Source organism: Pipra filicauda, unplaced genomic scaffold (assembly GCF_003945595.2).
Source record: "Pipra filicauda isolate LSUMZ 115617 unplaced genomic scaffold, ASM394559v2 scaffold41_size5083284_pilon, whole genome shotgun sequence".
Lineage (NCBI taxonomy): Eukaryota > Metazoa > Chordata > Aves > Passeriformes > Pipridae > Pipra > Pipra filicauda.
The window spans coordinates 4,330,895-4,344,638 of NW_024104554.1; the positions used below are offsets into that span (position 1 = coordinate 4,330,895).

The following is a 13,744-nucleotide window of genomic DNA, read 5'->3' on the forward strand; positions in this document are numbered from 1 at the left end:
CCTTCACTCTGAAACAGATAAAGCTGTAAAACCTCAGTGTCAGATAATGGAACAACATTCAAATTGGAGGAAAACCCAGAGAACATTTTTACAGAAAAAAGGCTACTAAAGGTCACATAGAGTAAGGCCAAAACAGAAAGTCCCATAAAACACCTCTGATGAGTTTTAATAAAAGTCAGTGGATAAAAATTAAAATAGAAAAAATAAAAAAAAAGTAATTTGGAGGCTTGTAAAACTTAAATAAATGTTCATTTATTTAACATTCTTGGTTTGCTCATGATAGTTCTATCACTCAAGTCATACTGCCCTTCTCATTACTCATATGTTTGGCGGAATTTTTAAGAAAAATAAAAAGACTTCAAAATTATGTCAGGGGAGTTTAACTTTTTATTCTCACTGTGTTCTCATCTCAATTCTCAGATGCTTTTTGAAATTAAAACCTTTTCAAAATAAAAACAGTTTGGAGACTAAATTCATGGCCCTCCTCTTTACCCTTACTCTCTCTTGTCTTTCCCACAGCCAACTGTCTGTCCTAGCAATCAACACAATATGCTTAAACCATGACACAAATTTGTTCTGAGCACTTCTGTTTCAGCAACTTCATTGACTTCTGAGCTTGGAAACATTTTGCCTTTTCTACCATATTACTGGTATAAATGTTGACTTTGGTAAGCTTATTTTTCAGCCTGATAAGTATATTTAATCTTGTGATAAAGAGCAAGCACACCAGGTGAGCAGCATGCAGATTTCCAGGATCCTGTTTGCCTTAGGTGGAGAGCAAATTTTTAGCACTAATTTAATATGGCAACTTGAATCCAAGTTTACAGAATTGATAAGTATCTGTCAAAATACAAACACCCAAAGCAAAGGATCTATCTCTACTTTCCCTTGTTGTGCAACTATGTACGGTAACACCAAGCTAAATTCAAAGATAACAGAAATGGTGGAAAAACTAACACATTTTTACATGCTGAGTGCAGCAGAAAGGCAAGGATGACATTAAAAATAAAACTCAAGGGTGAAAGATAAGACTTATGAAGTGGATTTCCTGAGATGGGTTTGCCTACTGCAACTTTTCCACCTTTTACCTCAATCTCTTATATAAACTGCCCCATATTCAAACATACTTAAACCACAATTCACCCACTCTTATATGTTAGTTGCACATATAATTATTTTTATTGTTATATTGCCAAAGGTTTCTAGCTAAAAACTGCATGGACATTATGCCAGGTCCTTAGAATGTATATTGTAATACACAGTGTAGATACATCATAAGAGAACTTCAACAGATTTACTATTATGAGATTAAGAACTACAGCTTAGATGTCTTGGGAAGAAAGAAATCTGAAACATTTATACATAACCTTGATAGGAGAATCTGAAGAGGCCTGAGTCAAAAGTAACATCTGTATTAATGGCTTGGCAGAAAAGATGGGGACTGAGAAAACAAGCAGTAAGGAGGGACTAAGAGGGAAGCCCTTTTTTAATCATGCCTGTCTTGAGCTGTTATTATAATATCTGGAGTACAGAAATAAATCTGTGTCAGCAGCACAGACATCATTGCATTTATTTGTGGATAGGACCGTAGAGGTGATGTGTAAAAGGAAAGGGACATGGATCAAAACTAAAAATTCTTAGGATTTTAGAGAAGTCAGATCACGAAGCTTCAAAGGATAAATTAAATTAATGATTAAGGATTAGGGGAAAAGCAAGCAAAGAATGGAGCCAACAATACAAACTATGATGAGATTTAAAGAGATCAAAACTGACAGTGTGAAAGGAGGAGGAGCTGGCTAAGAGAGAATCATTAGGAAATTTGGTGAGAGTGGTTTCAGCTAACAAGATGGTCTGAAGCCAATTGGAAGGAGTTTACAACAGCACCAGAGATCAGATGCTTTGAACACAACGGAATGTGAATGCACAAATAACATGTCTTGGAGCAACAGTGGCAAGTAACAGAGAGGTAAATAGTCCAGATGGTTTTCTAAGGATTGGGAATAATAAAGACTAATATACTCTTGGATTACAAAAGGAAGACGCTAGAGAGACATGGTCAAGAGAAAAACAGGAGAAAATGACAGCAAGTGTAAGAGATGTCAGGAATTAGTGTAGAAAAGGATCACTGAGGAAAAAGAGAAGAGTTAGAGAAGAACATATGAGAAGCATCTACATCTGCATCAAAAGACCAGTAGAACAGCAGCATTTTTAGCTAGCCATATAAAAACAATACCCAAAAAATCACAACGAGGGTGGGACAGGGTACAGAAAGAGTCTGTGGAACCTGGAACCTCTGTCCTTGGAGACATTTAAAGCTGCACGAAGCTCCAAGCAGCCGGATCTACCTTTGAAGATGGCTCTGCTTTGAGAAAGAGGGAGAACTAGATGACCTTCAGAGATCTGTTCCAACCTGAATTCCTGTGTGATTCTGTGTAAGAAGGACAGAAGAGGGGTAGACAGCCTGAAGAGTTGGAATAATTGTTTCACAATTTAACAGTTTGGATGTGTGTGAAGAAATCATCAGGATTTCAATATAGCTTGATGTATAATATGGGCCCTTAGAAGGTAATTTCACATCTGAAAGTGCAGTAAGTATCTAGTGTTATTTTCAGGAGTTTTTATATATAAGCCTCAGTAATAGAGATGAGATTTCCTATATAAGCAGCTTAGAAGTCTGGCCCTTTATAAAATCCCAGTCAATACTATACATGTCTTAAAGAATGTGAATCATCTTTGAAGTCTGACCTCAAGATATCAAGATAAGTGGATCCAAACTGAAAACTAAAGGAAACTGAAGGGAAAACTAGATATAAGTAACTATTTAATAGATATATTTCCTATCAAAATTCTCTCTAATCATGCTTTAACGGTCAACATTAAGTAAGAGAAGTATGAATAGGTCAGAATCCTTTTACCATAGTTGAAAGCAATATAGTTCTGGAAGTCTCTGATCTTCCAAGTATAATAGAATTTTTTATGAACATAAAACATTCTTATGTTAATGACCACACCAAAATTTCAGAGTCTTTTGCCTCTCTGGAAAAGAGATAAATAGGGCAAATCTTTCATCAAGATTAGATACACTTAATATTTGACATCAGAGAGATGTACAATGGGCCATGTGTGTAGATCAAAATCCCAGACACTATCAGGATTTTGGAAGATTATGAGAAAGGAAGCATGACAGCAGTGCCAGAAGTGTGCTATAACAGAATGTTAGATTTCTGGGTTAGCTAACACTATTCTTCTTCCAAGAAAAGAAGACCTGAATTTCTAAAGGCATTTTTGCTGGTAAATTATACCTTACCTATCTGTGCTGCCAATCAAAACACATGGTCTGAAGTTTCAATGTAAATGGCTAAAAGCATAAAACAGAGAAACAGATTCCTGACTATGTAGAAGAAGAGAATAAAGATCACAACTTTGGTGCAGGATCTTTTCTGCAGAACTTTCATACAGTTAGGAGCAGTTTAGGGGTTGCTCTAATCTGTTTCAGCTGTAGTCTTTCCCAGTTGCTCGCAGCTGTTGCAGGACTATTGTTCCTTGGTCATTCAATGAGTATATTCCTTACCAATTATTAAAACCAGGTAAATGTCATAGAAATGGTGATTGGAAGCAACTTTGTGCATCCCAATGCATATCTGGCTGGAATATAATGTGTTCCTTTTGTAAACTGAAAAGTCATGTTCTTTCAAAACATTAAAAAAAAAAAAGCCACCATTTATAATCCTTAGGAACCACTAGTAGAGTTTCACTGAAAGTTTGCAGCAAGTTTTACTACTGAATATGCAAAAATATGTATTTCTTAGAGGTATCTTGTAAAATAAAAAGGTTTCTAAGTAATAAAACCATGAAAATTAAGTGGCACATGACCTTATTTAAATTGGCAAGCATAGGTGTAGTAAAATGCTCTTATACACATCCTGTATCAAAAACATAATCAAAGTTGCTTATTTTGTTAACAAAAAGCTGATTTTCTGATGTTAACATCTTCTACCTTTAAAACCTCAAGAATCAGTGCACGACTGCAGTTGTACAAGAAACTTCTCACCAAACCATGCTGAAAAAAGAACATTTGAAAGGTTGAAAGGTTTACCTAAGTACATAGAATCACTTAGATTAGAAAAGACCTTTAAGATCTCTGAGTCCAGTATTAGCGCAGCACTGCCAAGTCCACCACTAAACCGTGTCCCTAAATCCCTTATCTACACATCTTTTAAATACCTCCAGGAATGGTGACTCAACTACTTCCCTGGGCACCCAGTTACGGAAAAGAAGAAAGGCGGGTAGTATATGAAAAATGCTTTCAGTAGAACACAAGCCTTCTGACTGAGGATAATACTCTATTTGCATCAATGTGTATTCCATTTTACTTTCCCCAATTTTAGCTTGGTTTGTGCTCAAGTACTCATTATGCATCACTCAAACAGAAACAAAACAGGTAAGAATGTTGCCCATCATTAGAGAGTGTAAACTCAGTTATGATGGATAAAGCCCCAAGCATCCTAAGGCTTTTCTGAGAATTGGAAATAGATTCCTGTCTTTCAGTTTTCTGGAAATGAAAGGAAAAAGTTTTCTGATCCTAGCTATCCTTGGCACTGATAGAGTAGTCACTGAGGGACTACTCACATAAGTAAGGTTGTGAATCAGGCTCATCATTCTTAATTCAAAAACATCACTTGCCAGATTAAGACCAGAGGAACAGAAAATTTTCCCTGTTTTTTATTAAAAACGTAAAAGTATGAACTGGAACGTTTGTCAGCACAAAAAAGATTATGTAAGATATTATTTATATTTGAATACAATAAAATCCCTTTCCCTAGTAATTAGACTCTATTTCAAGAATGTCATCATTGTGTCATGTCTGAAATCCAGCAACCACAAAAGGTCCTTTTTTTGTCTCAGCATTTAACACACATCTACACTAACACACATTTGCACTAATCTAGTTGGAGGATGGCATTTACTAGTTCCAGTAAAATTCATGACACTTCTACACTGATCATATTCCTGGTCCACATCTACATTTTAAGCCATGATTTGTCAAGAAATACAGCCAGCATGAAACTTTGGCCCATCTTCCTGAACTGTATATGAAGTAAACTGATTTTACACATCTTGTGTTTATGTTTTTTAGAGAAAAGCTTAGTCTTGGTTTTTACTTTTCTGATAATTCATCTTCTTGACCACCAGCTCATAGCAGCTGGGATCTACAAAATTCCAACTTCCTCGAAAAGGAAGGGATAATGCTGCTTTTTCCTTGTTGTCCAGTGTGACCGAGCATGGATAGACCCTTTGTTCTACAAAATGCTCTGAGCTATTCATCATGCCATGTTAGTCAATATTTAAGACCAGTGTGAACCGGGAACTGCTCAATGTTCTCAAAGCTGAGTGAGGTGGTGGTGCCTGTCAAGGCTGTAATTGATCTGGGCTTTACAAACTTTTGGTCTTAAGCCTTCGTAGGAAAATCAGTGAACTTTGACAGCACATACACCTGCATCGTTATCCTTTGCGTGAGCTGGAATCTGGCCATGGTATTTTATACAGGTCTTGCAGCAAAGAAAAGATACTCAACTCACTTCCACAGTGGTTGAATTCTGCTGTTTGAATAATTTTTCTGCAGAAGACAGATAGGTCTTCCCATAATAGAACTAATTTGGAAATAGTTTTAGAACATCTCAACATAGACAGCTATGGTATATGTCCCTAAATACACAAACCTGAGAAACAAAGCAGTGATTACAAGTAGTATTAACAGAGCTCACATTTGCCTTGGGCTACCCCAACTATGAGGACAAACAGGACATTATAAAGCATAATGAGTACAGGTATGGTCAGTGTCCAGCTCAGTTCCTCTCTGTTACAACTAAGCTCTTCCTAACTCCACAAATAATTCTTCCTGTAGCGCCCCCCCGCCCTGCTACCAAAACCCAGCCACAGAAACCCACTACACTGAGTTAAGAACATGTCCTTCAGATCAAAGAGCTACTGCACCCAACTCAGAGACTCCTGATGGCAAAAAAAATCTATATACTTTCTTCTCCATAGAGTATTTATATATTTGTACTATATTTCCATTCATCATCTCATTGGTATACGCAGTCTCAATGCCTCACTACCTTCATGCAGCCCAAAAGTCCTTCTACACTGACTTGGGGCACACAATTCAAAGGAGATGGAAGTTGCTGCTAGTAACGGGCAAATTTAAAATAAAAGAGTAAGGCAGAGGGAATTCTGGAGGAACAGGAGCCATGTTGACATATGAGCAGAAGTGAGTAGCTGTGAGAAGCTAAAAGGTAATATAAACCATGAAAGCATGAGTATCACTTGAGAGGAGGGAAGATAATAAAGCAATGGTTAGAACTGTGCAAACAAAGGAAGGTTTGCAAAAATTTGGTTGTCCTAGGTTTAAAACTTCACGATCCATCAATCATACTGCTCATGTGAGACATACTATCAGTAGTACACTACTCACATATTACAGGACTCATACGAGCCATACTACTACACTAGGTTGAGTATAATCAGTTTTTTCCTTCTTTCTATTGTATCTATGAAGCAACTACTTTAATATCTGAGGCAGTGTTATTCCTATTTTATTGATAAGGAACTGTCACATAGAGACAAGAATGGAGAGAAGATGTAAGCAACGCAGGACACTGAGGACAAATCTCCCATATTTATTCTAATAAATCTAACCACCATTATTGTCTTGCCCCACATCCAATATCTTTTCTATCATTTAAAATATTCCCCACAGACTCCATTATAAAGTTTAGGCTGCTCTGCCATTTTTTTCCCCGATTCTTTTATTGATCATGTGCTCTTCCAAGTTTCTTGCCAGGAAAAGAATAAGGCATCAAGATGACAAAGCAAAGTGCAGTGGAGTGAAAGAGCCAGAAGCTGTGGAAGAAGAGGGCAATATTGTGAAGCTTACAAGAAACTGTGTATTTCGAAAGCATGAAAATTTAGTACAATAATTAGCCAATGCAAAGTGAGTATTTCCCAGTGCTACCTAGTTTCTTTTCACATGGAATACCACTTTCACAAGAAGATATTAGCTCAGTCCCTCTTGAAGCTGGCTACAATTTCTAGAAATACTTCAGAAGTTATGCAAAGCTTTACAACTTATGCAGGACAGAAGTAAATCCACCACTATCTGATATTTTAAATTCAAGATCGAATAACGAGTAGGCCTTCTTCAGCTAAAGAACGATTTAAGTGTAGCAGATAAAATTATCCAGCCTGTGTTAAGCAAGATATGACACCAGATAAACCAGTGATACCTTCTAGATTCAAATCTTATACGAGTGTGCAATAAGTAAACTGAATAGTATCTGACACTGTATAATTTCCATAGATTGATATTGCAGCATTTTTCTACATAAGTTCTGTCCAAGTTGTTACATTACATTAACATTCTGTTGAGGGGTGAAGATATTAACCTGCCCAGCTGTTACTGGGATGTGTCAAGACGTGCATCTGTAACTCCAATAATCATTAGGTTTCATGTCAGTACTGAATTCTGGGGTTGTATCCATGCAACACCCCAAAAGTCTAGTTTCATCTAGCAGAAACTGGATGGATTCAAGACATGATCAGATAAAGTTTAACCAGCCATGGAGAGAAAAAGCCGAAATTCCTAAGTAGAAGCAGATGTGCTATGTATCCAGCAGGAACAGAAAGGTTTGCCTGGACTAGAGTCAGGTCTTGAGTATCAGTCATGGGTGCATCACCTCTGTCTCCTATATTTAGATTTAAGTGCAAATTTTGAGCAAAGAAATTAAACTCATGCAATGTTGTCCTAGAGCAAACAGAGGCTTTGCTCTCAAATTTACAATGACATTTACATGAATAGAGTTCTATCAGTTCCCTACTGTCCAAAGGAAAACGAAGTAGCAGATAGGAAAGACAGAGGAAGAGCCAACATTTCATGGCAGCATTTGGAAAAGGAGTGCAAAGGCAGAAGCAATAGACGGTTGAAGGCACAGAAACTGAAAATAGAGCTTAACAGTGGAGTTCTGACTGGAGAGCCAGTGGGAATGAGAAAGATGTACATAAGCCTGGGGATCCAACCGTGGCGGAATGAGGGATGAAGACATACAGATGTTTCTACTGACTGTAGAAAGGCACTGAAGACGGGAGGTGAAGAACAAGTACTTGGAATATGCTTGCAGTAAAAAAAGAACATGGAACAAGAAGCCAGTGGAGCAGTGAGAAATAGGACTGTCCTGCTAAAGACACGGGATTGGGGTACACCCTGAGTTATAACAGAGTGGACAGGGGTAGAAAATGTCATTGAGAATTGATCAGAGAATCAATAATAACTAAAAATCTCTCTGGGGACTTTTGGGAACCAAATTTCAGTTTATCACGATTCCTGTACCATCAGTAAATATCTGTGGAGTCTGATGGTAATGAAAATAGGTATCTTGTATCTTATTCCTCCAGCAGTGTTTTTTACAGAATATTATTCTATGCAACTAGTTTAATAGCAGAATGGTACAATATGTTGTAGGGGATTTTAAGGTTCCAAGTATCTCCTAATTCACATGGGGGTTAAGATACTCTTACGAGTTTCTATTTTTAAAATGGTGTGTACTCTTTATCTTTCCCTCTGCCTATCTCTCTCTCTCTTTCTCACACAGACACATTTTCAAAATAACTTCTTTAACATGACCAAATCAAGGATAAAGATACCTGAAGTGCCAGGTTACCTATATAACCAAATTTTCCCCCATTTTGTGAATGGGTATCATGATGAAGACTAATGTCATGACTCATATACCATTGTTCCCAGAACACACCTGCCTCACACAGCGCAGAAGATGGCCTTGCTGTAAGGATGAATCAGAACTGTGTACTGAAGAAGGTTCATTTGATGAAGAATTTTGAAGTAACACACTAAAAAAATGGGGTAGCATTGCAAGATGAGCTAGAATGGTCAAATTAATTGTATGTTGGCCTACAAAGTGGGATTCTATCTTTTCTTGACATAAAGTAGTAATTCAAACCAGTTTTTTTACAGTTGTGACTAGAAGTATATTCTTAATTTTCTATGTAACTCACTGAGATGAGGCATTTGAGTTTGCAGAAATGATGAACGTTCAGAGACATAGCTGGAGATGGGAAAACCTGAGCTGGAAAAGTTCCATGTGACAGTAATGAGTCAAGGCTTTTGGACCTCAGCACCTCAGGAGCGTCCTGTAGATTAGTGGCACCTTTTCAACAGTCTTCTAGGCCGTGGTTCCCCAGCCATTGATTGGAAATCATATTGTTTAGGAAAATCCCCAAAGGAAATTAATAATAATTAATAACTATGTCTCTAGAGCAGGGCTTACATATTCTGTAGTAAACAAGGTACAGGGCCACACACTGAAAAATATCACGAAAACAAAATATGTAACAGCTGCTCATTAAGTGACTATCATATATCCTGTGAACTGAATGAGGAAAAGATCGTGTAAGAAAAAACAATATGAGATCATGTAATTAAAGAAGTCTTCACAATGCATATGCATGGAGGAGATTAAATTAATTTTCCTTAACAAAGTTAATTCTGGCACGTATTAGTTTTAGAGTGTTTGGACTCTTTAATGTAGATTTTCCACACATAATAAGAAATAACGGAAGATCCTGCTGAGATCTGATTAAAGGACATATATTAACCATCTGTATTTTATTCATCCAGTTAAAAACAGAATTTACTTTTGACTATTGGATTGAGTTATAACAACTGGAATACTGGAATGGCTATTTCATTGCCAATTATTCCTATTTTCTACAGAAAGTTTGGATTTTAGCCAAAAATTTCTTTTAACATCATAAACAGCAAAAGAAGCAGGTTAAAGTATAGAGACCATTTTCTATATACCATGTTACAGCACAGTAGTTCCTGCTGCCTACCATTGCCACTTGAATTAATTAAAGTACATGAGTTCAAGAATTTATGACTGATTCTCACAAGTAAAGAGTATATTCGAGTTCCATTAAGTTCAAGAGATGTAAAGCCAAAACAGCTATTTTTATCAGCCCTGTTCAAATACATACAAATAAAACCTTCGCCTCCTCTTTTTCATATGGATGTGACTTTGTGGAAAACACAGACTACTATATGGGTAGATATACCTGTATATCTGATCAATTAAGTGGCTTCCATTTGAAATATTCTGTCCTTTAAGAATGACTGTGTCTCTTATGCCAGCATATTTAATCAGAGATCATATTTTGCTGCATAAGTTCATTCTCTTGCACTCAAAGACGATTCATTGCATTTGTAACACATGGCTACACATTTAAGTTGAACTTCAATTTTAAAGGATGCTTTCTGTTTTTGTTTCTACACTGGCGGCTTACCAGGGCTCAGTTATGTGCCTTTCTGATGAATAGACAGACTGTATAGAAGATTTTGCTTTTCTAATCTCTTGAATAAAGAACATAGAGCCAGCTCAGTGGGTACTTCAGAACAGGCACTGTATCTACATGTTCATAAACTTCATAAGGTTAAGTTGCAGTAACTTCTGCATCATTTATACCTTACCTTTTAATCTTTGGATTCTTGGCTTTGCATTCATAATTCATAAAAGATAAAGTGCTTGTTACCTTGAAGATAATTTTTCACCCTAAAAATTTTAGCACATGGACACTTCTTTGGATGTCTACAAACTACAGTGATCATCATTCCTCTGCCATAACTGTCAAACTATAACAATTCGTCTGTCTCAGTGTAGACCTCATTGCTTCCTCTCAAAAGGTTTTTCACCCAGAGGGTAGTTGGGTACTGGAACAGGCTCCCCAGGGTAGTGGTCACGCATTCAAGCATGCCAGAGTTTAAGAATTGTTTGGACAATGCCCTCAGGCACATGGTATGATTCCTGGGGCTGTCCTGAGCAGGGCTGGGAGCTGGACTTTGATGATCCCTGTGGGTCCCTTTCAAATCAAAATATTCTATAATTCTATGACAGTTACTATCCCTTATTTTTTAGATACTTTTAGATACACTACACAGTGTACAATCAGCAGTAGATACAGAAAGGGCTACAGTAGCAGAAGAATTTAAAATTTAAATACAATATTTAAAATGCAAATAAAATTTCTCACCTGTTTTTTTAGCTCCTTTTCACCCCTGCATCTGTATTTTGATATCAGGCATACATTTTATTGCATTGATCTTATTTTACACACCAAAGACATAGTACTAACTATTTCAATCATTTTCACAATTTCACAGTGTATTTTGCAAGTTCAAGTTTACTTAGCATAATCCTGGTACTGCCATCTTTAAAGTTAAAAGCAATTGCTGAACCTCAGCCATTTGGATCTTACTTGATCTATAGACAGTAGTTTTCAGGCTGATCAAACAAACATGTTCCTTAGCTATGAGTCTACTTATACCTTTAATAGTAAGGTCGTAGATTCATAGAAAGGCTTGGGTTGGAAGGGACCTTAGAGATCATCTTGTTCCAATCCCCCTGCCACGGGTAGGGTTACCACCCACTAGACCAGGTTACCCAGAGCCCCCATCCAACCCAGCCTTGAACACTCCCAGAGATGGAGCATCCACAGCTTCTCTGGACAACTGATTGAGTGACAAAGTGATTTTACATAAAGTGGTTTTACATAAAGTAATTTTACAGTATATGCACTTGAAGATAAAGAACACCTGAACTTACAAATCAATTTCTATTGCTGTTTACGCATTAGAAATTACCATAAACAAGGACAGCTAAATACTATGGCTCTGAAAGACAGGGGAAATGACATAAAGATACTAGGTCAACATTTGCATGTGACTTGACCTAATTTCATGTTTTTATCTTTGGAATCCACTGTAGTCCTGCTCTCAGTTCTTTTTGAAAACCACGCCATCTATTTAAGTGGCAAAATACAGATTTTGGCTGAAATACATCACTACCTGAACACAGCTGATCTGTTGCAGAGCAGAAATTAGAACACTGGTCTTCTAACTTCCAAGTTTCTTGCTTAATCTCAGTCAGTTCTACATACTGTATTTCTGAAGCCTGAGGGGGTTTTGCATTTATTTACTGAAGTACATTTGAGATTATTTTTGGCATCTTTACACTGGGTCATGAAACAGCATGTTTTGGCACCTGCTAGCCTCACCAGCAATCTGCTTACTCCAGGCAGTTATCCTTGTGCTACTCCTGGGTATGCATCTGACAAAAGTCTTGCAGGGTTGCTGGGATCTGGAGTTTTGCAAACAATGGGAGAAGAGCAACATATGAAGAAGCTGCATTGGTGTTCAAGTGTTTTAGGCGAGTCTTTATTTGTTGATTTTGTATTTTAAATATGTAATAAATAATGTTTTTCATTTTTGTATGTGATATTTTATTGATTATAGTTGATACTTCAAGCAAAAACAACCACAATAAAGTAGAGATCTTTTTTGCAAAACTCATGGGTTAGCACTTGAAAATATTCATTGTGGAAACTTTCAGGTATATTTGCAATAACCACCTCATCTACTGAGGCATTTAGTGAAACTCTGGAACTAACAGCAATGATTATGATAGAGAAACAATTTAAATTAGTCTAGTATCCTAAATTAAATGCATATCTTCACTTCTCTTGCTGCTTGCAGAGATTTCAAATCGAGAAAAAAGTATCTGGTTCTGAAATGGTTCACAAGGACTAACCAACACCATGGTGAGGTCATGTACACACAGATTATTAGAGGAGACTAGTAAAAAAATTATTCCACTGTGGAACAAGTGGAATAACTGATGATAAATGTATACAAATTACCTATCACACAATTCAGTCTACTCAATGGGCACACTTTAAAGTACTAAGTAGGAGAAAGAGAGGGGGTAACAAATTTTTTTTTAATTTATCACCTCATGACTATGACAAAGAACATGCACCCCAGTGCAGTGAAAGCAGGAGCTCTGAAGAAAAAGGTGCTTCCCAAAGAGTAGGATATTTTCCTCTGACTCTGAACTCTGACTTAGTTCCTATAGACATAAAGTTCATTTCACTTAACTTTAGATATCTGCAACACACGCATCACCATCTAAGTTGATCCCTAGGTTTTCTTTATTCTCTCTAGTAAGGAATGTGCTATTCTACAGTCTGATTCATCTGACCTACTTAGATGTCTACCTTCTGAGGAGATGAATCATGCCCTAAAAGTGTCTATTTCTCTCCACTGACTATAGAGGGAGCCAAGCCAAAGATAATTTTGATATAAAAGACATTACATTAGGACAGATAAATTTCACCCCAGAAGCCATGAAAGTGAGCAAAACAAGAGTGAATGTTATTTTCAGCAATATTTAACTTCTGTATGTTTTTGAAATAGAAATCCATCCACAAGGTTATCTGGGGACAATACTACTGAGAGCTGCTGAGCAGGATGGACTGGTCTGTCACAGGCCTCAGGGAAGCAGCCTCCTACCAAAATGTACAAGGTGACCATGAAATGGTAGTGTCTGCTCCCTCTGCACCTTCCCAAAAATGTATTTGAAAGAAGAAAGAAAACTTTAAGAGTACACTTGTCTCTTTAAATTTTGTTTGCAATAACATGAATAAGGACATACCACAGAGTCATAAGCTGTATTTGTACACAGAAAGGATTGCTGACCTTATAAGAATCTCCCACCATGCTTTTAAAAACTCTTTTTAAAATAGTTTCTTTCTAGCTTTGATTGATGAGAAAACATGTGCCTTCTGTTGACTTTTAGCTACTTATTGTATAAGAATCTTTGTAGTTTTTATCAAACAT

The 13,744-nt window shown here is 36.9% G+C and overlaps 1 protein-coding gene across 11 annotated transcripts in view; it reads right to left on the reverse strand.

The window, feature by feature from the left end:
• The window catches only part of MYT1L (myelin transcription factor 1 like), a 299,132-nt gene that overhangs the window by 195,137 nt on the left and 90,251 nt on the right, over positions 1–13,744 (reverse strand). The window lies entirely within an intron of this gene.